Source organism: Pungitius pungitius, unplaced genomic scaffold (genome assembly GCF_949316345.1).
Source record: "Pungitius pungitius unplaced genomic scaffold, fPunPun2.1 scaffold_46, whole genome shotgun sequence".
Classification (NCBI taxonomy): domain Eukaryota; kingdom Metazoa; phylum Chordata; class Actinopteri; order Perciformes; family Gasterosteidae; genus Pungitius; species Pungitius pungitius.
In genome coordinates this window covers 54,521-80,193 of record NW_026909835.1, presented here as the reverse complement: position 1 = coordinate 80,193, position 25,673 = coordinate 54,521, and the positions used below count along the sequence as shown (strand labels likewise).

General features: G+C 43.0%; 52 non-coding genes across 52 annotated transcripts; all 52 read right to left on the bottom strand.

Annotated features, from left to right (window-relative positions):
• Nucleotides 1–106: 106 nt before the first annotated feature.
• Nucleotides 107–225, bottom strand: LOC134112250 (5S ribosomal RNA). The gene has a single exon (XR_009945588.1). It is a non-coding gene; the product is annotated as a 5S ribosomal RNA (ribosomal RNA).
• Nucleotides 226–564: 339 nt separating this feature from the next.
• Nucleotides 565–683, bottom strand: LOC134112445 (5S ribosomal RNA). Its single transcript, XR_009945781.1, has one exon. It is a non-coding gene; the product is annotated as a 5S ribosomal RNA (ribosomal RNA).
• A 396-nt stretch (nt 684–1,079) lies between these two features.
• On the bottom strand, nt 1,080–1,198 carry LOC134112459 (5S ribosomal RNA). Its single transcript, XR_009945795.1, has one exon. It is a non-coding gene; the product is annotated as a 5S ribosomal RNA (ribosomal RNA).
• Nucleotides 1,199–1,537: 339 nt separating this feature from the next.
• Nucleotides 1,538–1,656, bottom strand: LOC134112249 (5S ribosomal RNA). Its single transcript, XR_009945587.1, has one exon. It is a non-coding gene; the product is annotated as a 5S ribosomal RNA (ribosomal RNA).
• A 396-nt stretch (nt 1,657–2,052) lies between these two features.
• On the bottom strand, nt 2,053–2,171 carry LOC134112247 (5S ribosomal RNA). Its single transcript, XR_009945585.1, has one exon. It is a non-coding gene; the product is annotated as a 5S ribosomal RNA (ribosomal RNA).
• A 396-nt stretch (nt 2,172–2,567) lies between these two features.
• LOC134112246 (5S ribosomal RNA) lies at nt 2,568–2,686 on the bottom strand. The gene has a single exon (XR_009945584.1). It is a non-coding gene; the product is annotated as a 5S ribosomal RNA (ribosomal RNA).
• A 396-nt stretch (nt 2,687–3,082) lies between these two features.
• LOC134112245 (5S ribosomal RNA) lies at nt 3,083–3,201 on the bottom strand. The gene has a single exon (XR_009945583.1). It is a non-coding gene; the product is annotated as a 5S ribosomal RNA (ribosomal RNA).
• Nucleotides 3,202–3,597: 396 nt separating this feature from the next.
• LOC134112244 (5S ribosomal RNA) lies at nt 3,598–3,716 on the bottom strand. Its single transcript, XR_009945582.1, has one exon. It is a non-coding gene; the product is annotated as a 5S ribosomal RNA (ribosomal RNA).
• Nucleotides 3,717–4,112: 396 nt separating this feature from the next.
• On the bottom strand, nt 4,113–4,231 carry LOC134112243 (5S ribosomal RNA). The gene has a single exon (XR_009945581.1). It is a non-coding gene; the product is annotated as a 5S ribosomal RNA (ribosomal RNA).
• A 396-nt stretch (nt 4,232–4,627) lies between these two features.
• On the bottom strand, nt 4,628–4,746 carry LOC134112242 (5S ribosomal RNA). Its single transcript, XR_009945580.1, has one exon. It is a non-coding gene; the product is annotated as a 5S ribosomal RNA (ribosomal RNA).
• Nucleotides 4,747–5,085: 339 nt separating this feature from the next.
• LOC134112436 (5S ribosomal RNA) lies at nt 5,086–5,204 on the bottom strand. Its single transcript, XR_009945772.1, has one exon. It is a non-coding gene; the product is annotated as a 5S ribosomal RNA (ribosomal RNA).
• Nucleotides 5,205–5,600: 396 nt separating this feature from the next.
• On the bottom strand, nt 5,601–5,719 carry LOC134112241 (5S ribosomal RNA). The gene has a single exon (XR_009945579.1). It is a non-coding gene; the product is annotated as a 5S ribosomal RNA (ribosomal RNA).
• A 339-nt stretch (nt 5,720–6,058) lies between these two features.
• LOC134112404 (5S ribosomal RNA) lies at nt 6,059–6,177 on the bottom strand. Its single transcript, XR_009945740.1, has one exon. It is a non-coding gene; the product is annotated as a 5S ribosomal RNA (ribosomal RNA).
• Nucleotides 6,178–6,574: 397 nt separating this feature from the next.
• On the bottom strand, nt 6,575–6,693 carry LOC134112186 (5S ribosomal RNA). The gene has a single exon (XR_009945525.1). It is a non-coding gene; the product is annotated as a 5S ribosomal RNA (ribosomal RNA).
• A 339-nt stretch (nt 6,694–7,032) lies between these two features.
• LOC134112457 (5S ribosomal RNA) lies at nt 7,033–7,151 on the bottom strand. The gene has a single exon (XR_009945793.1). It is a non-coding gene; the product is annotated as a 5S ribosomal RNA (ribosomal RNA).
• A 396-nt stretch (nt 7,152–7,547) lies between these two features.
• LOC134112240 (5S ribosomal RNA) lies at nt 7,548–7,666 on the bottom strand. Its single transcript, XR_009945578.1, has one exon. It is a non-coding gene; the product is annotated as a 5S ribosomal RNA (ribosomal RNA).
• A 395-nt stretch (nt 7,667–8,061) lies between these two features.
• Nucleotides 8,062–8,180, bottom strand: LOC134112239 (5S ribosomal RNA). The gene has a single exon (XR_009945577.1). It is a non-coding gene; the product is annotated as a 5S ribosomal RNA (ribosomal RNA).
• A 396-nt stretch (nt 8,181–8,576) lies between these two features.
• LOC134112238 (5S ribosomal RNA) lies at nt 8,577–8,695 on the bottom strand. The gene has a single exon (XR_009945576.1). It is a non-coding gene; the product is annotated as a 5S ribosomal RNA (ribosomal RNA).
• A 339-nt stretch (nt 8,696–9,034) lies between these two features.
• Nucleotides 9,035–9,153, bottom strand: LOC134112236 (5S ribosomal RNA). Its single transcript, XR_009945574.1, has one exon. It is a non-coding gene; the product is annotated as a 5S ribosomal RNA (ribosomal RNA).
• A 339-nt stretch (nt 9,154–9,492) lies between these two features.
• On the bottom strand, nt 9,493–9,611 carry LOC134112235 (5S ribosomal RNA). Its single transcript, XR_009945573.1, has one exon. It is a non-coding gene; the product is annotated as a 5S ribosomal RNA (ribosomal RNA).
• Nucleotides 9,612–10,007: 396 nt separating this feature from the next.
• LOC134112234 (5S ribosomal RNA) lies at nt 10,008–10,126 on the bottom strand. Its single transcript, XR_009945572.1, has one exon. It is a non-coding gene; the product is annotated as a 5S ribosomal RNA (ribosomal RNA).
• Nucleotides 10,127–10,465: 339 nt separating this feature from the next.
• Nucleotides 10,466–10,584, bottom strand: LOC134112403 (5S ribosomal RNA). The gene has a single exon (XR_009945739.1). It is a non-coding gene; the product is annotated as a 5S ribosomal RNA (ribosomal RNA).
• Nucleotides 10,585–10,980: 396 nt separating this feature from the next.
• On the bottom strand, nt 10,981–11,099 carry LOC134112233 (5S ribosomal RNA). The gene has a single exon (XR_009945571.1). It is a non-coding gene; the product is annotated as a 5S ribosomal RNA (ribosomal RNA).
• A 339-nt stretch (nt 11,100–11,438) lies between these two features.
• LOC134112232 (5S ribosomal RNA) lies at nt 11,439–11,557 on the bottom strand. The gene has a single exon (XR_009945570.1). It is a non-coding gene; the product is annotated as a 5S ribosomal RNA (ribosomal RNA).
• A 396-nt stretch (nt 11,558–11,953) lies between these two features.
• Nucleotides 11,954–12,072, bottom strand: LOC134112442 (5S ribosomal RNA). The gene has a single exon (XR_009945778.1). It is a non-coding gene; the product is annotated as a 5S ribosomal RNA (ribosomal RNA).
• A 395-nt stretch (nt 12,073–12,467) lies between these two features.
• LOC134112231 (5S ribosomal RNA) lies at nt 12,468–12,586 on the bottom strand. The gene has a single exon (XR_009945569.1). It is a non-coding gene; the product is annotated as a 5S ribosomal RNA (ribosomal RNA).
• A 396-nt stretch (nt 12,587–12,982) lies between these two features.
• Nucleotides 12,983–13,101, bottom strand: LOC134112230 (5S ribosomal RNA). Its single transcript, XR_009945568.1, has one exon. It is a non-coding gene; the product is annotated as a 5S ribosomal RNA (ribosomal RNA).
• A 339-nt stretch (nt 13,102–13,440) lies between these two features.
• On the bottom strand, nt 13,441–13,559 carry LOC134112402 (5S ribosomal RNA). The gene has a single exon (XR_009945738.1). It is a non-coding gene; the product is annotated as a 5S ribosomal RNA (ribosomal RNA).
• A 396-nt stretch (nt 13,560–13,955) lies between these two features.
• Nucleotides 13,956–14,074, bottom strand: LOC134112229 (5S ribosomal RNA). Its single transcript, XR_009945567.1, has one exon. It is a non-coding gene; the product is annotated as a 5S ribosomal RNA (ribosomal RNA).
• A 339-nt stretch (nt 14,075–14,413) lies between these two features.
• On the bottom strand, nt 14,414–14,532 carry LOC134112228 (5S ribosomal RNA). The gene has a single exon (XR_009945566.1). It is a non-coding gene; the product is annotated as a 5S ribosomal RNA (ribosomal RNA).
• Nucleotides 14,533–14,928: 396 nt separating this feature from the next.
• Nucleotides 14,929–15,047, bottom strand: LOC134112441 (5S ribosomal RNA). Its single transcript, XR_009945777.1, has one exon. It is a non-coding gene; the product is annotated as a 5S ribosomal RNA (ribosomal RNA).
• Nucleotides 15,048–15,442: 395 nt separating this feature from the next.
• Nucleotides 15,443–15,561, bottom strand: LOC134112227 (5S ribosomal RNA). The gene has a single exon (XR_009945565.1). It is a non-coding gene; the product is annotated as a 5S ribosomal RNA (ribosomal RNA).
• A 396-nt stretch (nt 15,562–15,957) lies between these two features.
• LOC134112225 (5S ribosomal RNA) lies at nt 15,958–16,076 on the bottom strand. The gene has a single exon (XR_009945563.1). It is a non-coding gene; the product is annotated as a 5S ribosomal RNA (ribosomal RNA).
• Nucleotides 16,077–16,415: 339 nt separating this feature from the next.
• Nucleotides 16,416–16,534, bottom strand: LOC134112401 (5S ribosomal RNA). Its single transcript, XR_009945737.1, has one exon. It is a non-coding gene; the product is annotated as a 5S ribosomal RNA (ribosomal RNA).
• A 396-nt stretch (nt 16,535–16,930) lies between these two features.
• LOC134112224 (5S ribosomal RNA) lies at nt 16,931–17,049 on the bottom strand. The gene has a single exon (XR_009945562.1). It is a non-coding gene; the product is annotated as a 5S ribosomal RNA (ribosomal RNA).
• Nucleotides 17,050–17,388: 339 nt separating this feature from the next.
• LOC134112223 (5S ribosomal RNA) lies at nt 17,389–17,507 on the bottom strand. Its single transcript, XR_009945561.1, has one exon. It is a non-coding gene; the product is annotated as a 5S ribosomal RNA (ribosomal RNA).
• Nucleotides 17,508–17,903: 396 nt separating this feature from the next.
• On the bottom strand, nt 17,904–18,022 carry LOC134112440 (5S ribosomal RNA). Its single transcript, XR_009945776.1, has one exon. It is a non-coding gene; the product is annotated as a 5S ribosomal RNA (ribosomal RNA).
• A 395-nt stretch (nt 18,023–18,417) lies between these two features.
• On the bottom strand, nt 18,418–18,536 carry LOC134112222 (5S ribosomal RNA). The gene has a single exon (XR_009945560.1). It is a non-coding gene; the product is annotated as a 5S ribosomal RNA (ribosomal RNA).
• Nucleotides 18,537–18,931: 395 nt separating this feature from the next.
• LOC134112221 (5S ribosomal RNA) lies at nt 18,932–19,050 on the bottom strand. The gene has a single exon (XR_009945559.1). It is a non-coding gene; the product is annotated as a 5S ribosomal RNA (ribosomal RNA).
• A 396-nt stretch (nt 19,051–19,446) lies between these two features.
• Nucleotides 19,447–19,565, bottom strand: LOC134112220 (5S ribosomal RNA). Its single transcript, XR_009945558.1, has one exon. It is a non-coding gene; the product is annotated as a 5S ribosomal RNA (ribosomal RNA).
• Nucleotides 19,566–19,904: 339 nt separating this feature from the next.
• LOC134112400 (5S ribosomal RNA) lies at nt 19,905–20,023 on the bottom strand. The gene has a single exon (XR_009945736.1). It is a non-coding gene; the product is annotated as a 5S ribosomal RNA (ribosomal RNA).
• Nucleotides 20,024–20,419: 396 nt separating this feature from the next.
• LOC134112219 (5S ribosomal RNA) lies at nt 20,420–20,538 on the bottom strand. The gene has a single exon (XR_009945557.1). It is a non-coding gene; the product is annotated as a 5S ribosomal RNA (ribosomal RNA).
• Nucleotides 20,539–20,934: 396 nt separating this feature from the next.
• LOC134112218 (5S ribosomal RNA) lies at nt 20,935–21,053 on the bottom strand. Its single transcript, XR_009945556.1, has one exon. It is a non-coding gene; the product is annotated as a 5S ribosomal RNA (ribosomal RNA).
• A 339-nt stretch (nt 21,054–21,392) lies between these two features.
• Nucleotides 21,393–21,511, bottom strand: LOC134112217 (5S ribosomal RNA). The gene has a single exon (XR_009945555.1). It is a non-coding gene; the product is annotated as a 5S ribosomal RNA (ribosomal RNA).
• A 396-nt stretch (nt 21,512–21,907) lies between these two features.
• On the bottom strand, nt 21,908–22,026 carry LOC134112438 (5S ribosomal RNA). Its single transcript, XR_009945774.1, has one exon. It is a non-coding gene; the product is annotated as a 5S ribosomal RNA (ribosomal RNA).
• A 395-nt stretch (nt 22,027–22,421) lies between these two features.
• On the bottom strand, nt 22,422–22,540 carry LOC134112215 (5S ribosomal RNA). Its single transcript, XR_009945554.1, has one exon. It is a non-coding gene; the product is annotated as a 5S ribosomal RNA (ribosomal RNA).
• A 396-nt stretch (nt 22,541–22,936) lies between these two features.
• Nucleotides 22,937–23,055, bottom strand: LOC134112213 (5S ribosomal RNA). Its single transcript, XR_009945552.1, has one exon. It is a non-coding gene; the product is annotated as a 5S ribosomal RNA (ribosomal RNA).
• Nucleotides 23,056–23,394: 339 nt separating this feature from the next.
• Nucleotides 23,395–23,513, bottom strand: LOC134112212 (5S ribosomal RNA). The gene has a single exon (XR_009945551.1). It is a non-coding gene; the product is annotated as a 5S ribosomal RNA (ribosomal RNA).
• A 396-nt stretch (nt 23,514–23,909) lies between these two features.
• Nucleotides 23,910–24,028, bottom strand: LOC134112211 (5S ribosomal RNA). Its single transcript, XR_009945550.1, has one exon. It is a non-coding gene; the product is annotated as a 5S ribosomal RNA (ribosomal RNA).
• Nucleotides 24,029–24,367: 339 nt separating this feature from the next.
• On the bottom strand, nt 24,368–24,486 carry LOC134112210 (5S ribosomal RNA). The gene has a single exon (XR_009945549.1). It is a non-coding gene; the product is annotated as a 5S ribosomal RNA (ribosomal RNA).
• A 396-nt stretch (nt 24,487–24,882) lies between these two features.
• Nucleotides 24,883–25,001, bottom strand: LOC134112437 (5S ribosomal RNA). The gene has a single exon (XR_009945773.1). It is a non-coding gene; the product is annotated as a 5S ribosomal RNA (ribosomal RNA).
• Nucleotides 25,002–25,396: 395 nt separating this feature from the next.
• On the bottom strand, nt 25,397–25,515 carry LOC134112209 (5S ribosomal RNA). Its single transcript, XR_009945548.1, has one exon. It is a non-coding gene; the product is annotated as a 5S ribosomal RNA (ribosomal RNA).
• Between the last annotated feature and the right edge of the window lie 158 nt (nt 25,516–25,673).

Genomic DNA, 25,673 nt, shown 5'->3' with positions numbered 1-25,673 from the left:
GTTAAAACAACACTAAACATGCATCTCTTCGACAATGTGATATACTTTTTGTAATTTGTAGGTGTACAATCTGCGGCGCTCGGCGGCTTTCAGAGAGAAGTGAAAAAGCTTACGGCACCTGGGATTCCCAGGCGGTCTTCCATCCAGGTACTAACCAGGCCCTGCTCTGCTTAGCTTCCGAGATCAGACGAGATCGGGCGGAACCAGAGAGGTATGGCCGTAAGCTGCTTTTAATCTTTTTCCTAATCCTTTATAATGCGTCAAAAAATTATGTCACGCCTGCCGTTGGCATCTTTGTGTGGGTTAAATAAGGGTATGCAAAGCAGGCTGTGACATCCTATGCCGAAAATTGGATGGACTAGAGAAGACCCGCCCAGGAGTCCCAGCCAATCGGTGGATGGCCATTGCAGTCCCCGCCACCTCAAATGGCCTGACGATGGTATGGACGTAAGCCACCTTTCATCTTCTTCCTATTGCATCTCTTCTACAATGTGAAATACTTTTTACAATTGTGTAGGTGTACAATCTGCGGCGCTGGGCGGCTTTCGGAGAGAGAAGTGAAAAAGCTTACGGCACCTGGGATTCCCAGGCGGTCTTCCATCCAGGTACTAACCAGGCCCTGCTCTGCTTAGCTTCTGAGATCAGACGAGATCGGGCGGAACCAGAGAGGTATGGCCGTAAGCTGCTTTTTATCTTTTTCCTAATCCTTTAGAACGTGTCAAAGATAATCAGAAGAGTTTCTTTTTCTAAAATTGAAGCAGTTCTTAGGATTGGCAAGAGAGGTTCCTAAAACCTGAAGGTAACTTTACTTTTCTTCACTGGCAATTCTAACATGTTGGGTTAGCACCTGTATTTCAACGGCTAAATTACAAACAAAAGTATGCCAATTGTTAAATGTTGATCAACACTAATTTAGCAACCATGAAACGGAATCAATTTTGATGATATTGTCTAAGTTCCTTATATATCCAACGTTAAAACAACACTAAACATGCATCTCTTCGACAATGTGATATACTTTTTGTAATTTGTAGGTGTACAATCTGCGGCGCTCGGCGGCTTTCAGAGAGAAGTGAAAAAGCTTACGGCACCTGGGATTCCCAGGCGGTCTTCCATCCAGGTACTAACCAGGCCCTGCTCTGCTTAGCTTCCGAGATCAGACGAGATCGGGCGGAACCAGAGACGTATGGCCGTAAGCTGCTTTTTATCTTTTTCCTAATCCTTTATAATGCGTCAAAAAATTATGTCACGCCTGCCGTTGGCATCTTTGTGTGGGTTAAATAAGGGTATGCAAAGAAGGCTGTGACATCCTATGCCGAAAATTGGATGGACTAGAGAAGACCCGCCCAGGAGTCCCAGCCAATCGGTGGATGGCCATTGCAGTCCCCGCCACCTCAAATGGCCTGACGATGGTATGGACGTAAGCCACCTTTCATCTTCTTCCTATTGCATCTCTTCTACAATGTGAAATACTTTTTACAATTGTGTAGGTGTACAATCTGCGGCGCTGGGCGGCTTTCGGAGAGAGAAGTGAAAAAGCTTACGGCACCTGGGATTCCCAGGCGGTCTTCCATCCAGGTACTAACCAGGCCCTGCTCTGCTTAGCTTCCGAGATCAGACGAGATCGGGCGGAACCAGAGAGGTATGGCCGTAAGCTGCTTTTGATCTTTTTCCTAATCCTTTAAAACGTGTCAAAGATAATCAGAAGAGTTTCTTTTTCTAAAATTGAAGCAGTTCTTAGGATTGGCAAGAGAGGTTCCTAAAACCTGAAGGTAACTTTACTTTTCTTCACTGGCAATTCTAACATGTTGGGTTAGCACCTGTATTTCAACGGCTAAATTACAAACAAAAGTATGCCAATTGTTAAATGTTGATCAACACTAATTTAGCAACCATGAAACGGAATCAATTTTGATGATATTGTCTAAGTTCCTTATATATCCAACGTTAAAACAACACTAAACATGCATCTCTTCGACAATGTGATGTACTTTTTGTAATTTGTAGGTGTACAATCTGCGGCGCTCGGCAGCTTTCAGAGAGAAGTGAAAAAGCTTACGGCACCTGGGATTCCCAGGCGGTCTTCCATCCAGGTACTAACCAGGCCCTGCTCTGCTTAGCTTCCGAGATCAGACGAGATCGGGCGGAACCAGAGAGGTATGGCCGTAAGCTGCTTTTTATCTTTTTCCTAATCCTTTAAAACGTGTCAAAGATAATCAGAAGAGTTTCTTTTTCTAAAATTGAAGCAGTTCTTAGGATTGGCAAGAGAGGTTCCTAAAACCTGAAGGTAACTTTACTTTTCTTCACTGGCAATTCTAACATGTTGGGTTAGCACCTGTATTTCAACGGCTAAATTACAAACAAAAGTAGGCCAATTGTTAAATGTTGATCAACACTAATTTAGCAACCATGAAACGGAATCAATTTTGATGATATTGTCTAAGTTCCTTATATATCCAACGTTAAAACAACACTAAACATGCATCTCTTCGACAATGTGATATACTTTTTGTAATTTGTAGGTGTACAATCTGCGGCGCTTGGCGGCTTTCAGAGAGAAGTGAAAAAGCTTACGGCACCTGGGATTCCCAGGCGGTCTTCCATCCAGGTACTAACCAGGCCCTGCTCTGCTTAGCTTCCGAGATCAGACGAGATCGGGCGGAACCAGAGAGGTATGGCCGTAAGCTGCTTTTTATCTTTTTCCTAATCCTTTAGAACGTGTCAAAGATAATCAGAAAAGTTTCTTTTTCTAAAATTGAAGCAGTTCTTAGGATTGGCAAGAGAGGTTCCTAAAACCTGAAGGTAACTTTACTTTTCTTCACTGGCAATTCTAATATGTTGGGTTAGCACCTGTATTTCAACGGCTAAATTACAAACAAAAGTATGCCAATTGTTAAATGTTGATCAACACTAATTTAGCAACCATGAAACGGAATCAATTTTGATGATATTGTCTAAGTTCCTTATATATCCAACGTTAAAACAACACTAAACATGCATCTCTTCGACAATGTGATGTACTTTTTGTAATTTGTAGGTGTACAATCTGCGGCGCTCGGCAGCTTTCAGAGAGAAGTGAAAAAGCTTACGGCACCTGGGATTCCCAGGCGGTCTTCCATCCAGGTACTAACCAGGCCCTGCTCTGCTTAGCTTCCGAGATCAGACGAGATCGGGCGGAACCAGAGAGGTATGGCCGTAAGCTGCTTTTGATCTTTTTCCTAATCCTTTAAAACGTGTCAAAGATAATCAGAAGAGTTTCTTTTTCTAAAATTGAAGCAGTTCTTAGGATTGGCAAGAGAGGTTCCTAAAACCTGAAGGTAACTTTACTTTTCTTCACTGGCAATTCTAACATGTTGGGTTAGCACCTGTATTTCAACGGCTAAATTACAAACAAAAGTATGCCAATTGTTAAATGTTGATCAACACTAATTTAGCAACCATGAAACGGAATCAATTTTGATGATATTGTCTAAGTTCCTTATATATCCAACGTTAAAACAACACTAAACATGCATCTCTTCGACAATGTGATGTACTTTTTGTAATTTGTAGGTGTACAATCTGCGGCGCTCGGCAGCTTTCAGAGAGAAGTGAAAAAGCTTACGGCACCTGGGATTCCCAGGCGGTCTTCCATCCAGGTACTAACCAGGCCCTGCTCTGCTTAGCTTCCGAGATCAGACGAGATCGGGCGGAACCAGAGAGGTATGGCCGTAAGCTGCTTTTTATCTTTTTCCTAATCCTTTAAAACGTGTCAAAGATAATCAGAAGAGTTTCTTTTTCTAAAATTGAAGCAGTTCTTAGGATTGGCAAGAGAGGTTCCTAAAACCTGAAGGTAACTTTACTTTTCTTCACTGGCAATTCTAACATGTTGGGTTAGCACCTGTATTTCAACGGCTAAATTACAAACAAAAGTAGGCCAATTGTTAAATGTTGATCAACACTAATTTAGCAACCATGAAACGGAATCAATTTTGATGATATTGTCTAAGTTCCTTATATATCCAACGTTAAAACAACACTAAACATGCATCTCTTCGACAATGTGATATACTTTTTGTAATTTGTAGGTGTACAATCTGCGGCGCTCGGCGGCTTTCAGAGAGAAGTGAAAAAGCTTACGGCACCTGGGATTCCCAGGCGGTCTTCCATCCAGGTACTAACCAGGCCCTGCTCTGCTTAGCTTCCGAGATCAGACGAGATCGGGCGGAACCAGAGAGGTATGGCCGTAAGCTGCTTTTTATCTTTTTCCTAATCCTTTAGAACGTGTCAAAGATAATCAGAAAAGTTTCTTTTTCTAAAATTGAAGCAGTTCTTAGGATTGGCAAGAGAGGTTCCTAAAACCTGAAGGTAACTTTACTTTTCTTCACTGGCAATTCTAATATGTTGGGTTAGCACCTGTATTTCAACGGCTAAATTACAAACAAAAGTATGCCAATTGTTAAATGTTGATCAACACTAATTTAGCAACCATGAAACGGAATCAATTTTGATGATATTGTCTAAGTTCCTTATATATCCAACGTTAAAACAACACTAAACATGCATCTCTTCGACAATGTGATGTACTTTTTGTAATTTGTAGGTGTACAATCTGCGGCGCTCGGCAGCTTTCAGAGAGAAGTGAAAAAGCTTACGGCACCTGGGATTCCCAGGCGGTCTTCCATCCAGGTACTAACCAGGCCCTGCTCTGCTTAGCTTCCGAGATCAGACGAGATCGGGCGGAACCAGAGAGGTATGGCCGTAAGCTGCTTTTTATCTTTTTCCTAATCCTTTATAATGCGTCAAAAAATTATGTCACGCCTGCCGTTGGCATCTTTGTGTGGGTTAAATAAGGGTATGCAAAGAAGGCTGTGACATCCTATGCCGAAAATTGGATGGACTAGAGAAGACCCGCCCAGGAGTCCCAGCCAATCGGTGGATGGCCATTGCAGTCCCCGCCACCTCAAATGGCCTGACGATGGTATGGACGTAAGCCACCTTTCATCTTCTTCCTATTGCATCTCTTCTACAATGTGAAATACTTTTTACAATTGTGTAGGTGTACAATCTGCGGCGCTGGGCGGCTTTCGGAGACAGAAGTGAAAAAGCTTACGGCACCTGGGATTCCCAGGCGGTCTTCCATCCAGGTACTAACCAGGCCCTGCTCTGCTTAGCTTCCGAGATCAGACGAGATCGGGCGGAACCAGAGAGGTATGGCCGTACGCTGCTTTTTATCTTTTTCCTAATCCTTTAAAACGTGTCAAAGATAATCAGAAGAGTTTCTTTTTCTAAAATTAAAGCAGTTCTTAGGATTGGCAAGAGAGGTTCCTAAAACCTGAAGGTAACTTTACTTTTCTTCACTGGCAATTCTAACATGTTGGGTTAGCACCTGTATTTCAACGGCTAAATTACAAACAAAAGTAGGCCAATTGTTAAATGTTGATCAACACTAATTTAGCAACCATCAAACGGAATCAATTTTGATGATATTGTCTAAGTTCCTTATATATCCAACGTTAAAACAACACTAAACATGCATCTCTTCGACAATGTGATATACTTTTTGTAATTTGTAGGTGTACAATCTGCGGCGCTCGGCGGCTTTCAGAGAGAAGTGAAAAAGCTTACGGCACCTGGGATTCCCAGGCGGTCTTCCATCCAGGTACTAACCAGGCCCTGCTCTGCTTAGCTTCCGAGATCAGACGAGATCGGGCGGAACCAGAGAGGTATGGCCGTAAGCTGCTTTTTATCTTTTTCCTAATCCTTTATAATGCGTCAAAAAATTATGTCACGCCTGCCGTTGGCATCTTTGTGTGGGTTAAATAAGGGTATGCAAAGAAGGCTGTGACATCCTATGCCGAAAATTGGATGGACTAGAGAAGACCCGCCCAGGAGTCCCAGCCAATCGGTGGATGGCCATTGCAGTCCACGCCACCTCAAATGGCCTGACGATGGTATGGACGTAAGCCACCTTTCATCTTCTTCCTATTGCATCTCTTCTACAATGTGAAATACTTTTTACAATTGTGTAGGTGTACAATCTGCGGCGCTGGGCGGCTTTCGGAGAGAGAAGTGAAAAAGCTTACGGCACCTGGGATTCCCAGGCGGTCTTCCATCCAGGTACTATCCAGGCCCTGCTCTGCTTAGCTTCCGAGATCAGACGAGATCGGGCGGAACCAGAGAGGTATGGCCGTAAGCTGCTTTAATATCTTTTTCCTAATCCTTTAGAACGTGTCAAAGATAATCAGAAAAGTTTCTTTTTCTAAAATTGAAGCAGTTCTTAGGATTGGCAAGAGAGGTTCCTAAAACCTGAAGGTAACTTTACTTTTCTTCACTGGCAATTCTAACATGTTGGGTTAGCACCTGTATTTCAACGGCTAAATTACAAACAAAAGTATGCCAATTGTTAAATGTTGATCAACACTAATTTAGCAACCATGAAACGGAATCAATTTTGATGATATTGTCTAAGTTCCTTATATATCCAACGTTAAAACAACACTAAACATGCATCTCTTCGACAATGTGATGTACTTTTTGTAATTTGTAGGTGTACAATCTGCGGCGCTCGGCGGCTTTCAGAGAGAAGTGAAAAAGCTTACGGCACCTGGGATTCCCAGGCGGTCTTCCATCCAGGTACTAACCAGGCCCTGCTCTGCTTAACTTCCGAGATCAGACGAGATCGGGCGGAACCAGAGAGGTATGGCCGTAAGCTGCTTTTTATCTTTTTCCTAATCCTTTATAATGCGTCAAAAAATTATGTCACGCCTGCCGTTGGCATCTTTGTGTGGGTTAAATAAGGGTATGCAAAGAAGGCTGTGACATCCTATGCCGAAAATTGGATGGACTAGAGAAGACCCGCCCAGAAGTCCCAGCCAATCGGTGGATGGCCATTGCAGTCCCCGCCACCTCAAATGGCCTGACGATGGTATGGACGTAAGCCACCTTTCATCTTCTTCCTATTGCATCTCTTCTACAATGTGAAATACTTTTTACAATTGTGTAGGTGTACAATCTGCGGCGCTGGGCGGCTTTCGGAGAGAGAAGAGAAAAAGCTTACGGCACCTGGGATCCCCAGGCGGTCTTCCATCCAGGTACTAACCAGGCCCTGCTCTGCTTAGCTTCCGAGATCAGACGAGATCGGGCGGAACCAGAGAGGTATGGCCGTAAGCTGCTTTTTATCTTTTTCCTAATCCTTTAAAACGTGTCAAAGATAATCAGAAGAGTTTCTTTTTCTAAAATTGAAGCAGTTCTTAGGATTGGCAAGAGAGGTTCCTAAAACCTGAAGGTAACTTTACTTTTCTTCACTGGCAATTCTAACATGTTGGGTTAGCACCTGTATTTCAACGGCTAAATTACAAACAAAAGTAGGCCAATTGTTAAATGTTGATCAACACTAATTTAGCAACCATGAAACGGAATCAATTTTGATGATATTGTCTAAGTTCCTTATATATCCAACGTTAAAACAACACTAAACATGCATCTCTTCGACAATGTGATATACTTTTTGTAATTTGTAGGTGTACAATCTGCGGCGCTCGGCGGCTTTCAGAGAGAAGTGAAAAAGCTTACGGCACCTGGGATTCCCAGGCGGTCTTCCATCCAGGTACTAACCAGGCCCTGCTCTGCTTAGCTTCCGAGATCAGACGAGATCGGGCGGAACCAGAGAGGTATGGCCGTAAGCTGCTTTTTATCTTTTTCCTAATCCTTTAGAACGTGTCAAAGATAATCAGAAGAGTTTCTTTTTCTAAAATTGAAGCAGTTCTTAGGATTGGCAAGAGAGGTTCCTAAAACCTGAAGGTAACTTTACTTTTCTTCACTGGCAATTCTAACATGTTGGGTTAGCACCTGTATTTCAACGGCTAAATTACAAACAAAAGTATGCCAATTGTTAAATGTTGATCAACACTAATTTAGCAACCATGAAACGGAATCAATTTTGATGATATTGTCTAAGTTCCTTATATATCCAACGTTAAAACAACACTAAACATGCATCTCTTCGACAATGTGATGTACTTTTTGTAATTTGTAGGTGTACAATCTGCGGCGCTCGGCAGCTTTCAGAGAGAAGTGAAAAGCTTACGGCACCTGGGATTCCCAGGCGGTCTTCCATCCAGGTACTAACCAGGCCCTGCTCTGCTTAGCTTCCGAGATCAGACGAGATCGGGCGGAACCAGAGAGGTATGGCCGTAAGCTGCTTTTGATCTTTTTCCTAATCCTTTAAAACGTGTCAAAGATAATCAGAAGAGTTTCTTTTTCTAAAATTGAAGCAGTTCTTAGGATTGGCAAGAGAGGTTCCTAAAACCTGAAGGTAACTTTACTTTTCTTCACTGGCAATTCTAACATGTTGGGTTAGCACCTGTATTTCAACGGCTAAATTACAAACAAAAGTAGGCCAATTGTTAAATGTTGATCAACACTAATTTAGCAACCATGAAACGGAATCAATTTTGATGATATTGTCTAAGTTCCTTATATATCCAACGTTAAAACAACACTAAACATGCATCTCTTCGACAATGTGATATACTTTTTGTAATTTGTAGGTGTACAATCTGCGGCGCTCGGCGGCTTTCAGAGAGAAGTGAAAAAGCTTACGGCACCTGGGATTCCCAGGCGGTCTTCCATCCAGGTACTAACCAGGCCCTGCTCTGCTTAGCTTCCGAGATCAGACGAGATCGGGCGGAACCAGAGAGGTATGGCCGTAAGCTGCTTTTTATCTTTTTCCTAATCCTTTATAATGCGTCAAAAAATTATGTCACGCCTGCCGTTGGCATCTTTGTGTGGGTTAAATAAGGGTATGCAAAGAAGGCTGTGACATCCTATGCCGAAAATTGGATGGACTAGAGAAGACCCGCCCAGGAGTCCCAGCCAATCGGTGGATGGCCATTGCAGTCCCCGCCACCTCAAATGGCCTGACGATGGTATGGACGTAAGCCACCTTTCATCTTCTTCCTATTGCATCTCTTCTACAATGTGAAATACTTTTTACAATTGTGTAGGTGTACAATCTGCGGCGCTGGGCGGCTTTCGGAGAGAGAAGTGAAAAAGCTTACGGCACCTGGGATTCCCAGGCGGTCTTCCATCCAGGTACTAACCAGGCCCTGCTCTGCTTAGCTTCCGAGATCAGACGAGATCGGGCGGAACCAGAGAGGTATGGCCGTAAGCTGCTTTTTATCTTTTTCCTAATCCTTTATAATGCGTCAAAAAATTATGTCACGCCTGCCGTTGGCATCTTTGTGTGGGTTAAATAAGGGTATGCAAAGAAGGCTGTGACATCCTATACCGAAAATTGGATGGACTAGAGAAGACCCGCCCAGGAGTCCCAGCCAATCGGTGGATGGCCATTGCAGTCCCCGCCACCTCAAATGGCCTGACGATGGTATGGACGTAAGCCACCTTTCATCTTCTTCCTATTGCATCTCTTCTACAATGTGAAATACTTTTTACAATTGTGTAGGTGTACAATCTGCGGCGCTGGGCGGCTTTCGGAGAGAGAAGTGAAAAAGCTTACGGCACCTGGGATTCCCAGGCGGTCTTCCATCCAGGTACTAACCAGGCCCTGCTCTGCTTAGCTTCCGAGATCAGACGAGATCGGGCGGAACCAGAGAGGTATGGCCGTAAGCTGCTTTTTATCTTTTTCCTAATCCTTTAGAACGTGTCAAAGATAATCAGAAGAGTTTCTTTTTCTAAAATTGAAGCAGTTCTTAGGATTGGCAAGAGAGGTTCCTAAAACCTGAAGGTAACTTTACTTTTCTTCACTGGCAATTCTAACATGTTGGGTTAGCACCTGTATTTCAACGGCTAAATTACAAACAAAAGTATGCCAATTGTTAAATGTTGATCAACACTAATTTAGCAACCATGAAACGGAATCAATTTTGATGATATTGTCTAAGTTCCTTATATATCCAACGTTAAAACAACACTAAACATGCATCTCTTCGACAATGTGATATACTTTTTGTAATTTGTAGGTGTACAATCTGCGGCGCTCGGCGGCTTTCAGAGAGAAGTGAAAAAGCTTACGGCACCTGGGATTCCCAGGCGGTCTTCCATCCAGGTACTAACCAGGCCCTGCTCTGCTTAGCTTCCGAGATCAGACGAGATCGGGCGGAACCAGAGAGGTATGGCCGTAAGCTGCTTTTTATCTTTTTCCTAATCCTTTATAATGCGTCAAAAAATTATGTCACGCCTGCCGTTGGCATCTTTGTGTGGGTTAAATAAGGGTATGCAAAGAAGGCTGTGACATCCTATGCCGAAAATTGGATGGACTAGAGAAGACCCGCCCAGGAGTCCCAGCCAATCGGTGGATGGCCATTGCAGTCCCCGCCACCTCAAATGGCCTGACGATGGTATGGACGTAAGCCACCTTTCATCTTCTTCCTATTGCATCTCTTCTACAATGTGAAATACTTTTTACAATTGTGTAGGTGTACAATCTGCGGCGCTGGGCGGCTTTCGGAGAGAGAAGTGAAAAAGCTTACGGCACCTGGGATTCCCAGGCGGTCTTCCATCCAGGTACTATCCAGGCCCTGCTCTGCTTAGCTTCCGAGATCAGACGAGATCGGGCGGAACCAGAGAGGTATGGCCGTAAGCTGCTTTTTATCTTTTTCCTAATCCTTTAGAACGTGTCAAAGATAATCAGAAGAGTTTCTTTTTCTAAAATTGAAGCAGTTCTTAGGATTGGCAAGAGAGGTTCCTAAAACCTGAAGGTAACTTTACTTTTCTTCACTGGCAATTCTAACATGTTGGGTTAGCACCTGTATTTCAACGGCTAAATTACAAACAAAAGTATGCCAATTGTTAAATGTTGATCAACACTAATTTAGCAACCATGAAACGGAATCAATTTTGATGATATTGTCTAAGTTCCTTATATATCCAACGTTAAAACAACACTAAACATGCATCTCTTCGACAATGTGATATACTTTTTGTAATTTGTAGGTGTACAATCTGCGGCGCTCGGCGGCTTTCAGAGAGAAGTGAAAAAGCTTACGGCACCTGGGATTCCCAGGCGGTCTTCCATCCAGGTACTAACCAGGCCCTGCTCTGCTTAGCTTCCGAGATCAGACGAGATCGGGCGGAACCAGAGAGGTATGGCCGTAAGCTGCTTTTTATCTTTTTCCTAATCCTTTATAATGCGTCAAAAAATTATGTCACGCCTGCCGTTGGCATCTTTGTGTGGGTTAAATAAGGGTATGCAAAGAAGGCTGTGACATCCTATACCGAAAATTGGATGGACTAGAGAAGACCCGCCCAGGAGTCCCAGCCAATCGGTGGATGGCCATTGCAGTCCCCGCCACCTCAAATGGCCTGACGATGGTATGGACGTAAGCCACCTTTCATCTTCTTCCTATTGCATCTCTTCTACAATGTGAAATACTTTTTACAATTGTGTAGGTGTACAATCTGCGGCGCTGGGCGGCTTTCGGAGAGAGAAGTGAAAAAGCTTACGGCACCTGGGATTCCCAGGCGGTCTTCCATCCAGGTACTAACCAGGCCCTGCTCTGCTTAGCTTCCGAGATCAGACGAGATCGGGCGGAACCAGAGAGGTATGGCCGTAAGCTGCTTTTTATCTTTTTCCTAATCCTTTAGAACGTGTCAAAGATAATCAGAAGAGTTTCTTTTTCTAAAATTGAAGCAGTTCTTAGGATTGGCAAGAGAGGTTCCTAAAACCTGAAGGTAACTTTACTTTTCTTCACTGGCAATTCTAACATGTTGGGTTAGCACCTGTATTTCAACGGCTAAATTACAAACAAAAGTAGGCCAATTGTTAAATGTTGATCAACACTAATTTAGCAACCATGAAACGGAATCAATTTTGATGATATTGTCTAAGTTCCTTATATATCCAACGTTAAAACAACACTAAACATGCATCTCTTCGACAATGTGATATACTTTTTGTAATTTGTAGGTGTACAATCTGCGGCGCTCGGCGGCTTTCAGAGAGAAGTGAAAAAGCTTACGGCACCTGGGATTCCCAGGCGGTCTTCCATCCAGGTACTAAGCAGGCCCTGCTCTGCTTAGCTTCCGAGATCAGACGAGATCGGGCGGAACCAGAGAGGTATGGCCGTAAGCTGCTTTTTATCTTTTTCCTAATCCTTTAGAACGTGTCAAAGATAATCAGAAGAGTTTCTTTTTCTAAAATTGAAGCAGTTCTTAGGATTGGCAAGAGAGGTTCCTAAAACCTGAAGGTAACTTTACTTTTCTTCACTGGCAATTCTAACATGTTGGGTTAGCACCTGTATTTCAACGGCTAAATTACAAACAAAAGTATGCCAATTGTTAAATGTTGATCAACACTAATTTAGCAACCATGAAACGGAATCAATTTTGATGATATTGTCTAAGTTCCTTATATATCCAACGTTAAAACAACACTAAACATGCATCTCTTCGACAATGTGATGTACTTTTTGTAATTTGTAGGTGTACAATCTGCGGCGCTCGGCAGCTTTCAGAGAGAAGTGAAAAGCTTACGGCACCTGGGATTCCCAGGCGGTCTTCCATCCAGGTACTAACCAGGCCCTGCTCTGCTTAGCTTCCGAGATCAGACGAGATCGGGCGGAACCAGAGAGGTATGGCCGTAAGCTGCTTTTTATCTTTTTCCTAATCCTTTAAAACGTGTCAAAGATAATCAGAAGAGTTTCTTTTTCTAAAATTGAAGCAGTTCTTAGGATTGGCAAGAGAGGTTCCTAAAACCTGAAGGTAACTTTACTTTTCTTCACTGGCAATTCTAACATGTTGGGTTAGCACCTGTATTTCAACGGCTAAATTACAAACAAAAGTAGGCCAATTGTTAAATGTTGATCAACACTAATTTAGCAACCATGAAACGGAATCAATTTTGATGATATTGTCTAAGTTCCTTATATATCCAACGTTAAAACAACACTAAACATGCATCTCTTCGACAATGTGATATACTTTTTGTAATTTGTAGGTGTACAATCTGCGGCGCTCGGCGGCTTTCAGAGAGAAGTGAAAAAGCTTACGGCACCTGGGATTCCCAGGCGGTCTTCCATCCAGGTACTAACCAGGCCCTGCTCTGCTTAGCTTCCGAGATCAGACGAGATCGGGCGGAACCAGAGAGGTATGGCCGTAAGCTGCTTTTTATCTTTTTCCTAATCCTTTATAATGCGTCAAAAAATTATGTCACGCCTGCCGTTGGCATCTTTGTGTGGGTTAAATAAGGGTATGCAAAGAAGGCTGTGACATCCTATGCCGAAAATTGGATGGACTAGAGAAGACCCGCCCAGGAGTCCCAGCCAATCGGTGGATGGCCATTGCAGTCCCCGCCACCTCAAATGGCCTGACGATGGTATGGACGTAAGCCACCTTTCATCTTCTTCCTATTGCATCTCTTCTACAATGTGAAATACTTTTTACAATTGTGTAGGTGTACAATCTGCGGCGCTGGGCGGCTTTCGGAGAGAGAAGTGAAAAAGCTTACGGCACCTGGGATTCCCAGGCGGTCTTCCATCCAGGTACTATCCAGGCCCTGCTCTGCTTAGCTTCCGAGATCAGACGAGATCGGGCGGAACCAGAGAGGTATGGCCGTAAGCTGCTTTTTATCTTTTTCCTAATCCTTTAGAACGTGTCAAAGATAATCAGAAGAGTTTCTTTTTCTAAAATTGAAGCAGTTCTTAGGATTGGCAAGAGAGGTTCCTAAAACCTGAAGGTAACTTTACTTTTCTTCACTGGCAATTCTAACATGTTGGGTTAGCACCTGTATTTCAACGGCTAAATTACAAACAAAAGTATGCCAATTGTTAAATGTTGATCAACACTAATTTAGCAACCATGAAACGGAATCAATTTTGATGATATTGTCTAAGTTCCTTATATATCCAACGTTAAAACAACACTAAACATGCATCTCTTCGACAATGTGATATACTTTTTGTAATTTGTAGGTGTACAATCTGCGGCGCTCGGCGGCTTTCAGAGAGAAGTGAAAAAGCTTACGGCACCTGGGATTCCCAGGCGGTCTTCCATCCAGGTACTAACCAGGCCCTGCTCTGCTTAGCTTCCGAGATCAGACGAGATCGGGCGGAACCAGAGAGGTATGGCCGTAAGCTGCTTTTTATCTTTTTCCTAATCCTTTATAATGCGTCAAAAAATTATGTCACGCCTGCCGTTGGCATCTTTGTGTGGGTTAAATAAGGGTATGCAAAGAAGGCTGTGACATCCTATACCGAAAATTGGATGGACTAGAGAAGACCCGCCCAGGAGTCCCAGCCAATCGGTGGATGGCCATTGCAGTCCCCGCCACCTCAAATGGCCTGACGATGGTATGGACGTAAGCCACCTTTCATCTTCTTCCTATTGCATCTCTTCTACAATGTGAAATACTTTTTACAATTGTGTAGGTGTACAATCTGCGGCGCTGGGCGGCTTTCGGAGAGAGAAGTGAAAAAGCTTACGGCACCTGGGATTCCCAGGCGGTCTTCCATCCAGGTACTAACCAGGCCCTGCTCTGCTTAGCTTCCGAGATCAGACGAGATCGGGCGGAACCAGAGAGGTATGGCCGTAAGCTGCTTTTTATCTTTTTCCTAATCCTTTAGAACGTGTCAAAGATAATCAGAAGAGTTTCTTTTTCTAAAATTGAAGCAGTTCTTAGGATTGGCAAGAGAGGTTCCTAAAACCTGAAGGTAACTTTACTTTTCTTCACTGGCAATTCTAACATGTTGGGTTAGCACCTGTATTTCAACGGCTAAATTACAAACAAAAGTAGGCCAATTGTTAAATGTTGATCAACACTAATTTAGCAACCATGAAACGGAATCAATTTTGATGATATTGTCTAAGTTCCTTATATATCCAACGTTAAAACAACACTAAACATGCATCTCTTCGACAATGTGATATACTTTTTGTAATTTGTAGGTGTACAATCTGCGGCGCTCGGCGGCTTTCAGAGAGAAGTGAAAAAGCTTACGGCACCTGGGATTCCCAGGCGGTCTTCCATCCAGGTACTAAGCAGGCCCTGCTCTGCTTAGCTTCCGAGATCAGACGAGATCGGGCGGAACCAGAGAGGTATGGCCGTAAGCTGCTTTTTATCTTTTTCCTAATCCTTTAGAACGTGTCAAAGATAATCAGAAGAGTTTCTTTTTCTAAAATTGAAGCAGTTCTTAGGATTGGCAAGAGAGGTTCCTAAAACCTGAAGGTAACTTTACTTTTCTTCACTGGCAATTCTAACATGTTGGGTTAGCACCTGTATTTCAACGGCTAAATTACAAACAAAAGTATGCCAATTGTTAAATGTTGATCAACACTAATTTAGCAACCATGAAACGGAATCAATTTTGATGATATTGTCTAAGTTCCTTATATATCCAACGTTAAAACAACACTAAACATGCATCTCTTCGACAATGTGATGTACTTTTTGTAATTTGTAGGTGTACAATCTGCGGCGCTCGGCAGCTTTCAGAGAGAAGTGAAAAGCTTACGGCACCTGGGATTCCCAGGCGGTCTTCCATCCAGGTACTAACCAGGCCCTGCTCTGCTTAGCTTCCGAGATCAGACGAGATCGGGCGGAACCAGAGAGGTATGGCCGTAAGCTGCTTTTTATCTTTTTCCTAATCCTTTAAAACGTGTCAAAGATAATCAGAAGAGTTTCTTTTTCTAAAATTGAAGCAGTTCTTAGGATTGGCAAGAGAGGTTCCTAAAACCTGAAGGTAACTTTACTTTTCTTCACTGGCAATTCTAACATGTTGGGTTAGCACCTGTATTTCAACGGCTAAATTACAAACAAAAGTAGGCCAATTGTTAAATGTTGATCAACACTAATTTAGCAACCATGAAACGGAATCAATTTTGATGATATTGTCTAAGTTCCTTATATATCCAACGTTAAAACAACACTAAACATGCATCTCTTCGACAATGTGATATACTTTTTGTAATTTGTAGGTGTACAATCTGCGGCGCTCGGCGGCTTTCAGAGAGAAGTGAAAAAGCTTACGGCACCTGGGATTCCCAGGCGGTCTTCCATCCAGGTACTAACCAGGCCCTGCTCTGCTTAGCTTCCGAGATCAGACGAGATCGGGCGGAACCAGAGAGGTATGGCCGTAAGCTGCTTTTTATCTTTTTCCTAATCCTTTATAATGCGTCAAAAAATTATGTCACGCCTGCCGTTGGCATCTTTGTGTGGGTTAAATAAGGGTATGCAAAGAAGGCTGTGACATCCTATGCCGAAAATTGGATGGACTAGAGAAGACCCGCCCAGGAGTCCCAGCCAATCGGTGGATGGCCATTGCAGTCCCCGCCACCTCAAATGGCCTGACGATGGTATGGACGTAAGCCACCTTTCATCTTCTTCCTATTGCATCTCTTCTACAATGTGAAATACTTTTTACAATTGTGTAGGTGTACAATCTGCGGCGCTGGGCGGCTTTCGGAGAGAGAAGTGAAAAAGCTTACGGCACCTGGGATTCCCAGGCGGTCTTCCATCCAGGTACTATCCAGGCCCTGCTCTGCTTAGCTTCCGAGATCAGACGAGATCGGGCGGAACCAGAGAGGTATGGCCGTAAGCTGCTTTTTATCTTTTTCCTAATCCTTTAGAACGTGTCAAAGATAATCAGAAGAGTTTCTTTTTCTAAAATTGAAGCAGTTCTTAGGATTGGCAAGAGAGGTTCCTAAAACCTGAAGGTAACTTTACTTTTCTTCACTGGCAATTCTAACATGTTGGGTTAGCACCTGTATTTCAACGGCTAAATTACAAACAAAAGTATGCCAATTGTTAAATGTTGATCAACACTAATTTAGCAACCATGAAACGGAATCAATTTTGATGATATTGTCTAAGTTCCTTATATATCCAACGTTAAAACAACACTAAACATGCATCTCTTCGACAATGTGATATACTTTTTGTAATTTGTAGGTGTACAATCTGCGGCGCTCGGCGGCTTTCAGAGAGAAGTGAAAAAGCTTACGGCACCTGGGATTCCCAGGCGGTCTTCCATCCAGGTACTAACCAGGCCCTGCTCTGCTTAGCTTCCGAGATCAGACGAGATCGGGCGGAACCAGAGAGGTATGGCCGTAAGCTGCTTTTTATCTTTTTCCTAATCCTTTATAATGCGTCAAAAAATTATGTCACGCCTGCCGTTGGCATCTTTGTGTGGGTTAAATAAGGGTATGCAAAGAAGGCTGTGACATCCTATACCGAAAATTGGATGGACTAGAGAAGACCCGCCCAGGAGTCCCAGCCAATCGGTGGATGGCCATTGCAGTCCCCGCCACCTCAAATGGCCTGACGATGGTATGGACGTAAGCCACCTTTCATCTTCTTCCTATTGCATCTCTTCTACAATGTGAAATACTTTTTACAATTGTGTAGGTGTACAATCTGCGGCGCTGGGCGGCTTTCGGAGAGAGAAGTGAAAAAGCTTACGGCACCTGGGATTCCCAGGCGGTCTTCCATCCAGGTACTAACCAGGCCCTGCTCTGCTTAGCTTCCGAGATCAGACGAGATCGGGCGGAACCAGAGAGGTATGGCCGTAAGCTGCTTTTTATCTTTTTCCTAATCCTTTAGAACGTGTCAAAGATAATCAGAAGAGTTTCTTTTTCTAAAATTGAAGCAGTTCTTAGGATTGGCAAGAGAGGTTCCTAAAACCTGAAGGTAACTTTACTTTTCTTCACTGGCAATTCTAACATGTTGGGTTAGCACCTGTATTTCAACGGCTAAATTACAAACAAAAGTAGGCCAATTGTTAAATGTTGATCAACACTAATTTAGCAACCATGAAACGGAATCAATTTTGATGATATTGTCTAAGTTCCTTATATATCCAACGTTAAAACAACACTAAACATGCATCTCTTCGACAATGTGATATACTTTTTGTAATTTGTAGGTGTACAATCTGCGGCGCTCGGCGGCTTTCAGAGAGAAGTGAAAAAGCTTACGGCACCTGGGATTCCCAGGCGGTCTTCCATCCAGGTACTAAGCAGGCCCTGCTCTGCTTAGCTTCCGAGATCAGACGAGATCGGGCGGAACCAGAGAGGTATGGCCGTAAGCTGCTTTTTATCTTTTTCCTAATCCTTTAGAACGTGTCAAAGATAATCAGAAGAGTTTCTTTTTCTAAAATTGAAGCAGTTCTTAGGATTGGCAAGAGAGGTTCCTAAAACCTGAAGGTAACTTTACTTTTCTTCACTGGCAATTCTAACATGTTGGGTTAGCACCTGTATTTCAACGGCTAAATTACAAACAAAAGTATGCCAATTGTTAAATGTTGATCAACACTAATTTAGCAACCATGAAACGGAATCAATTTTGATGATATTGTCTAAGTTCCTTATATATCCAACGTTAAAACAACACTAAACATGCATCTCTTCGACAATGTGATGTACTTTTTGTAATTTGTAGGTGTACAATCTGCGGCGCTCGGCAGCTTTCAGAGAGAAGTGAAAAGCTTACGGCACCTGGGATTCCCAGGCGGTCTTCCATCCAGGTACTAACCAGGCCCTGCTCTGCTTAGCTTCCGAGATCAGACGAGATCGGGCGGAACCAGAGAGGTATGGCCGTAAGCTGCTTTTTATCTTTTTCCTAATCCTTTAAAACGTGTCAAAGATAATCAGAAGAGTTTCTTTTTCTAAAATTGAAGCAGTTCTTAGGATTGGCAAGAGAGGTTCCTAAAACCTGAAGGTAACTTTACTTTTCTTCACTGGCAATTCTAACATGTTGGGTTAGCACCTGTATTTCAACGGCTAAATTACAAACAAAAGTAGGCCAATTGTTAAATGTTGATCAACACTAATTTAGCAACCATGAAACGGAATCAATTTTGATGATATTGTCTAAGTTCCTTATATATCCAACGTTAAAACAACACTAAACATGCATCTCTTCGACAATGTGATGTACTTTTTGTAATTTGTAGGTGTACAATCTGCGGCGCTCGGCAGCTTTCAGAGAGAAGTGAAAAGCTTACGGCACCTGGGATTCCCAGGCGGTCTTCCATCCAGGTACTAACCAGGCCCTGCTCTGCTTAGCTTCCGAGATCAGACGAGATCGGGCGGAACCAGAGAGGTATGGCCGTAAGCTGCTTTTTATCTTTTTCCTAATCCTTTAAAACGTGTCAAAGATAATCAGAAGAGTTTCTTTTTCTAAAATTGAAGCAGTTCTTAGGATTGGCAAGAGAGGTTCCTAAAACCTGAAGGTAACTTTACTTTTCTTCACTGGCAATTCTAACATGTTGGGTTAGCACCTGTATTTCAACGGCTAAATTACAAACAAAAGTAGGCCAATTGTTAAATGTTGATCAACACTAATTTAGCAACCATGAAACGGAATCAATTTTGATGATATTGTCTAAGTTCCTTATATATCCAACGTTAAAACAACACTAAACATGCATCTCTTCGACAATGTGATATACTTTTTGTAATTTGTAGGTGTACAATCTGCGGCGCTCGGCGGCTTTCAGAGAGAAGTGAAAAAGCTTACGGCACCTGGGATTCCCAGGCGGTCTTCCATCCAGGTACTAACCAGGCCCTGCTCTGCTTAGCTTCCGAGATCAGACGAGATCGGGCGGAACCAGAGAGGTATGGCCGTAAGCTGCTTTTTATCTTTTTCCTAATCCTTTATAATGCGTCAAAAAATTATGTCACGCCTGCCGTTGGCATCTTTGTGTGGGTTAAATAAGGGTATGCAAAGAAGGCTGTGACATCCTATGCCGAAAATTGGATGGACTAGAGAAGACCCGCCCAGGAGTCCCAGCCAATCGGTGGATGGCCATTGCAGTCCCCGCCACCTCAAATGGCCTGACGATGGTATGGACGTAAGCCACCTTTCATCTTCTTCCTATTGCATCTCTTCTACAATGTGAAATACTTTTTACAATTGTGTAGGTGTACAATCTGCGGCGCTGGGCGGCTTTCGGAGAGAGAAGTGAAAAAGCTTACGGCACCTGGGATTCCCAGGCGGTCTTCCATCCAGGTACTATCCAGGCCCTGCTCTGCTTAGCTTCCGAGATCAGACGAGATCGGGCGGAACCAGAGAGGTATGGCCGTAAGCTGCTTTTTATCTTTTTCCTAATCCTTTAGAACGTGTCAAAGATAATCAGAAGAGTTTCTTTTTCTAAAATTGAAGCAGTTCTTAGGATTGGCAAGAGAGGTTCCTAAAACCTGAAGGTAACTTTACTTTTCTTCACTGGCAATTCTAACATGTTGGGTTAGCACCTGTATTTCAACGGCTAAATTACAAACAAAAGTATGCCAATTGTTAAATGTTGATCAACACTAATTTAGCAACCATGAAACGGAATCAATTTTGATGATATTGTCTAAGTTCCTTATATATCCAACGTTAAAACAACACTAAACATGCATCTCTTCGACAATGTGATATACTTTTTGTAATTTGTAGGTGTACAATCTGCGGCGCTCGGCGGCTTTCAGAGAGAAGTGAAAAAGCTTACGGCACCTGGGATTCCCAGGCGGTCTTCCATCCAGGTACTAACCAGGCCCTGCTCTGCTTAGCTTCCGAGATCAGACGAGATCGGGCGGAACCAGAGAGGTATGGCCGTAAGCTGCTTTTTATCTTTTTCCTAATCCTTTAAAACGTGTCAAAGATAATCAGAAGAGTTTCTTTTTCTAAAATTGAAGCAGTTCTTAGGATTGGCAAGAGAGGTTCCTAAAACCTGAAGGTAACTTTACTTTTCTTCACTGGCAATTCTAACATGTTGGGTTAGCACCTGTATTTCAACGGCTAAATTACAAACAAAAGTAGGCCAATTGTTAAATGTTGATCAACACTAATTTAGCAACCATGAAACGGAATCAATTTTGATGATATTGTCTAAGTTCCTTATATATCCAACGTTAAAACAACACTAAACATGCATCTCTTCGACAATGTGATATACTTTTTGTAATTTGTAGGTGTACAATCTGCGGCGCTCGGCGGCTTTCAGAGAGAAGTGAAAAAGCTTACGGCACCTGGGATTCCCAGGCGGTCTTCCATCCAGGTACTAACCAGGCCCTGCTCTGCTTAGCTTCCGAGATCAGACGAGATCGGGCGGAACCAGAGAGGTATGGCCGTAAGCTGCTTTTTATCTTTTTCCTAATCCTTTATAATGCGTCAAAAAATTATGTCACGCCTGCCGTTGGCATCTTTGTGTGGGTTAAATAAGGGTATGCAAAGAAGGCTGTGACATCCTATACCGAAAATTGGATGGACTAGAGAAGACCCGCCCAGGAGTCCCAGCCAATCGGTGGATGGCCATTGCAGTCCCCGCCACCTCAAATGGCCTGACGATGGTATGGACGTAAGCCACCTTTCATCTTCTTCCTATTGCATCTCTTCTACAATGTGAAATACTTTTTACAATTGTGTAGGTGTACAATCTGCGGCGCTGGGCGGCTTTCGGAGAGAGAAGTGAAAAAGCTTACGGCACCTGGGATTCCCAGGCGGTCTTCCATCCAGGTACTAACCAGGCCCTGCTCTGCTTAGCTTCCGAGATCAGACGAGATCGGGCGGAACCAGAGAGGTATGGCCGTAAGCTGCTTTTTATCTTTTTCCTAATCCTTTAGAACGTGTCAAAGATAATCAGAAGAGTTTCTTTTTCTAAAATTGAAGCAGTTCTTAGGATTGGCAAGAGAGGTTCCTAAAACCTGAAGGTAACTTTACTTTTCTTCACTGGCAATTCTAACATGTTGGGTTAGCACCTGTATTTCAACGGCTAAATTACAAACAAAAGTAGGCCAATTGTTAAATGTTGATCAACACTAATTTAGCAACCATGAAACGGAATCAATTTTGATGATATTGTCTAAGTTCCTTATATATCCAACGTTAAAACAACACTAAACATGCATCTCTTCGACAATGTGATATACTTTTTGTAATTTGTAGGTGTACAATCTGCGGCGCTCGGCGGCTTTCAGAGAGAAGTGAAAAAGCTTACGGCACCTGGGATTCCCAGGCGGTCTTCCATCCAGGTACTAAGCAGGCCCTGCTCTGCTTAGCTTCCGAGATCAGACGAGATCGGGCGGAACCAGAGAGGTATGGCCGTAAGCTGCTTTTTATCTTTTTCCTAATCCTTTAGAACGTGTCAAAGATAATCAGAAGAGTTTCTTTTTCTAAAATTGAAGCAGTTCTTAGGATTGGCAAGAGAGGTTCCTAAAACCTGAAGGTAACTTTACTTTTCTTCACTGGCAATTCTAACATGTTGGGTTAGCACCTGTATTTCAACGGCTAAATTACAAACAAAAGTATGCCAATTGTTAAATGTTGATCAACACTAATTTAGCAACCATGAAACGGAATCAATTTTGATGATATTGTCTAAGTTCCTTATATATCCAACGTTAAAACAACACTAAACATGCATCTCTTCGACAATGTGATGTACTTTTTGTAATTTGTAGGTGTACAATCTGCGGCGCTCGGCAGCTTTCAGAGAGAAGTGAAAAGCTTACGGCACCTGGGATTCCCAGGCGGTCTTCCATCCAGGTACTAACCAGGCCCTGCTCTGCTTAGCTTCCGAGATCAGACGAGATCGGGCGGAACCAGAGAGGTATGGCCGTAAGCTGCTTTTTATCTTTTTCCTAATCCTTTAAAACGTGTCAAAGATAATCAGAAGAGTTTCTTTTTCTAAAATTGAAGCAGTTCTTAGGATTGGCAAGAGAGGTTCCTAAAACCTGAAGGTAACTTTACTTTTCTTCACTGGCAATTCTAACATGTTGGGTTAGCACCTGTATTTCAACGGCTAAATTACAAACAAAAGTAGGCCAATTGTTAAATGTTGATCAACACTAATTTAGCAACCATGAAACGGAATCAATTTTGATGATATTGTCTAAGTTCCTTATATATCCAACGTTAAAACAACACTAAACATGCATCTCTTCGACAATGTGATATACTTTTTGTAATTTGTAGGTGTACAATCTGCGGCGCTCGGCGGCTTTCAGAGAGAAGTGAAAAAGCTTACGGCACCTGGGATTCCCAGGCGGTCTTCCATCCAGGTACTAACCAGGCCCTGCTCTGCTTAGCTTCCGAGATCAGACGAGATCGGGCGGAACCAGAGAGGTATGGCCGTAAGCTGCTTTTTATCTTTTTCCTAATCCTTTATAATGCGTCAAAAAATTATGTCACGCCTGCCGTTGGCATCTTTGTGTGGGTTAAATAAGGGTATGCAAAGAAGGCTGTGACATCCTATGCCGAAAATTGGATGGACTAGAGAAGACCCGCCCAGGAGTCCCAGCCAATCGGTGGATGGCCATTGCAGTCCCCGCCACCTCAAATGGCCTGACGATGGTATGGACGTAAGCCACCTTTCATCTTCTTCCTATTGCATCTCTTCTACAATGTGAAATACTTTTTACAATTGTGTAGGTGTACAATCTGCGGCGCTGGGCGGCTTTCGGAGAGAGAAGTGAAAAAGCTTACGGCACCTGGGATTCCCAGGCGGTCTTCCATCCAGGTACTAACCAGGCCCTGCTCTGCTTAGCTTCCGAGATCAGACGAGATCGGGCGGAACCAGAGAGGTATGGCCGTAAGCTGCTTTTTATCTTTTTCCTAATCCTTTAAAACGTGTCAAAGATAATCAGAAGAGTTTCTTTTTCTAAAATTGAAGCAGTTCTTAGGATTGGCAAGAGAGGTTCCTAAAACCTGAAGGTAACTTTACTTTTCTTCACTGGCAATTCTAACATGTTGGGTTAGCACCTGTATTTCAACGGCTAAATTACAAACAAAAGTAGGCCAATTGTTAAATGTTGATCAACACTAATTTAGCAACCATGAAACGGAATCAATTTTGATGATATTGTCTAAGTTCCTTATATATCCAACGTTAAAACAACACTAAACATGCATCTCTTCGACAATGTGATATACTTTTTGTAATTTGTAGGTGTACAATCTGCGGCGCTCGGCGGCTTTCAGAGAGAAGTGAAAAAGCTTACGGCACCTGGGATTCCCAGGCGGTCTTCCATCCAGGTACTAACCAGGCCCTGCTCTGCTTAGCTTCCGAGATCAGACGAGATCGGGCGGAACCAGAGAGGTATGGCCGTAAGCTGCTTTTTATCTTTTTCCTAATCCTTTATAATGCGTCAAAAAATTATGTCACGCCTGCCGTTGGCATCTTTGTGTGGGTTAAATAAGGGTATGCAAAGAAGGCTGTGACATCCTATACCGAAAATTGGATGGACTAGAGAAGACCCGCCCAGGAGTCCCAGCCAATCGGTGGATGGCCATTGCAGTCCCCGCCACCTCAAATGGCCTGACGATGGTATGGACGTAAGCCACCTTTCATCTTCTTCCTATTGCATCTCTTCTACAATGTGAAATACTTTTTACAATTGTGTAGGTGTACAATCTGCGGCGCTGGGCGGCTTTCGGAGAGAGAAGTGAAAAAGCTTACGGCACCTGGGATTCCCAGGCGGTCTTCCATCCAGGTACTAACCAGGCCCTGCTCTGCTTAGCTTCCGAGATCAGACGAGATCGGGCGGAACCAGAGAGGTATGGCCGTAAGCTGCTTTTTATCTTTTTCCTAATCCTTTAGAACGTGTCAAAGATAATCAGAAGAGTTTCTTTTTCTAAAATTGAAGCAGTTCTTAGGATTGGCAAGAGAGGTTCCTAAAACCTGAAGGTAACTTTACTTTTCTTCACTGGCAATTCTAACATGTTGGGTTAGCACCTGTATTTCAACGGCTAAATTACAAACAAAAGTAGGCCAATTGTTAAATGTTGATCAACACTAATTTAGCAACCATGAAACGGAATCAATTTTGATGATATTGTCTAAGTTCCTTATATATCCAACGTTAAAACAACACTAAACATGCATCTCTTCGACAATGTGATATACTTTTTGTAATTTGTAGGTGTACAATCTGCGGCGCTCGGCGGCTTTCAGAGAGAAGTGAAAAAGCTTACGGCACCTGGGATTCCCAGGCGGTCTTCCATCCAGGTACTAAGCAGGCCCTGCTCTGCTTAGCTTCCGAGATCAGACGAGATCGGGCGGAACCAGAGAGGTATGGCCGTAAGCTGCTTTTTATCTTTTTCCTAATCCTTTAGAACGTGTCAAAGATAATCAGAAGAGTTTCTTTTTCTAAAATTGAAGCAGTTCTTAGGATTGGCAAGAGAGGTTCCTAAAACCTGAAGGTAACTTTACTTTTCTTCACTGGCAATTCTAACATGTTGGGTTAGCACCTGTATTTCAACGGCTAAATTACAAACAAAAGTATGCCAATTGTTAAATGTTGATCAACACTAATTTAGCAACCATGAAACGGAATCAATTTTGATGATATTGTCTAAGTTCCTTATATATCCAACGTTAAAACAACACTAAACATGCATCTCTTCGACAATGTGATGTACTTTTTGTAATTTGTAGGTGTACAATCTGCGGCGCTCGGCAGCTTTCAGAGAGAAGTGAAAAGCTTACGGCACCTGGGATTCCCAGGCGGTCTTCCATCCAGGTACTAACCAGGCCCTGCTCTGCTTAGCTTCCGAGATCAGACGAGATCGGGCGGAACCAGAGAGGTATGGCCGTAAGCTGCTTTTTATCTTTTTCCTAATCCTTTAAAACGTGTCAAAGATAATCAGAAGAGTTTCTTTTTCTAAAATTGAAGCAGTTCTTAGGATTGGCAAGAGAGGTTCCTAAAACCTGAAGGTAACTTTACTTTTCTTCACTGGCAATTCTAACATGTTGGGT